Genomic DNA, 1387 nt, shown 5'->3' with positions numbered 1-1387 from the left:
AGATGACCCCTCAGTTCTCCCTGAGATAAGGTCAACGTGGAACATCTGTGGGGACACACGTTCATGTGACTAGCCTGTTCCTGGCTGGGCCTGCCCCTCACTGGGCCTGGGGGGTCCCTTCTGGCTCTTCTCTCAGGGCTGACCCCTGGTTTGACCCCAGTGGGTGGACAGGAGGGTGGCTATCGGTGATGCTAGACTATCAGCCTGGTCACCTCACAAGCCTTTAGGTCTCTGTTGTACATCAAGGAGACTGAGCTCAGAGAGGAATGAGACTCGCCCAACATCACACAGGCCCTTGTGCCCACCAAGGTGGCCGTCCCCAGACTCATGGGGCCAGGGCCGAAGAGAACCCGAGGCCCGCAGAGGCAGACTCTGTGCTATCCATCAGCACTTGCACCCTCTAAACCAGCCCCCAGCACTAAGCCATTCACAGCCAAAGAAATATGCCCGCAGTGGGCAATACATGCACCACACGCCAGGAAGCAGCACGGCCACCCATGTCTGTGGGTGCAGGCGCCAGGCTGTGCCAGCCCTTTGCTCCAAGCCTGAGCCGTGTGTCTGCAGACCGCTCATCTACACGCATGCTTATGTGTGCCTGTGCACGACCTGCAGCCGCTCTCAGGCACGCTCACTCAGCACAGACTCCGTGCGTAGACCAGCGAGGAGGTGGACGCACTCTGGGCCTGCCGCATGCTGCTGCTGGGACTGAAAGTCCAGGAAGTCAAACTGCAGCTGAGGTGTCCTTCGTGATTCACTGCCCTCCTCGTCTCTGGGCCCGGAGGAGGGGTTGGGACGGGGCGCTGAGCACCAGCGTCGGCCCACCCCGCTGGACCGTGCCTGCCTTCGGAGCAGCAGGGCGTCAGTCTTTCAGGGGCAACACGCGGCTGCTGCGTGACTGGCCACGCGCCAGGCCTTGTTCCCAGCATCACACAGGTTCTCTCAGGGAATCCGCAGCCCAAGAGGCAGCTGAGGCTCAGGGGGGTTAAAAGACTTGCCCAAGTTCACAAAGACACACAGACAGTAAGTGGGGAGCCCAGATGTATAACCAGGGCGTCTGCCCCTAGAATCTGAACCCTTAACAGCTACTGTAGGACAGCCCTGCTGCTCCGGAAGACGCTCCCTGACACTGGGGGCGGGGGGGGGGGGGGGGTTGTGGTCAGCAGAAGGGCTGTGAGCAGCAGGCCTTTAGCTGTTTTCCCCCCCGCCCCCCCCCCCCCGAGAAATCAGGGCCCTCTTGGATTTGAAAAAAAAAAGGGGGAGGGCAAGGGAACCCCAAGGGGGGCTGGGCTTAAGGGAATTAACCCAGAGCACCCCGGACTTTGGCCCGGGAGGCCACCCCGCCCGATTACAAAAGTCCGCTCTTGGGCCCCGGGGGGGGGGGGGGGGG

This window comes from Myotis lucifugus, unplaced genomic scaffold (assembly GCF_000147115.1).
Source record: "Myotis lucifugus unplaced genomic scaffold, Myoluc2.0 scaffold_448, whole genome shotgun sequence".
Lineage (NCBI taxonomy): Eukaryota > Metazoa > Chordata > Mammalia > Chiroptera > Vespertilionidae > Myotis > Myotis lucifugus.
Note: the sequence above shows the minus strand (reverse complement) of the source record.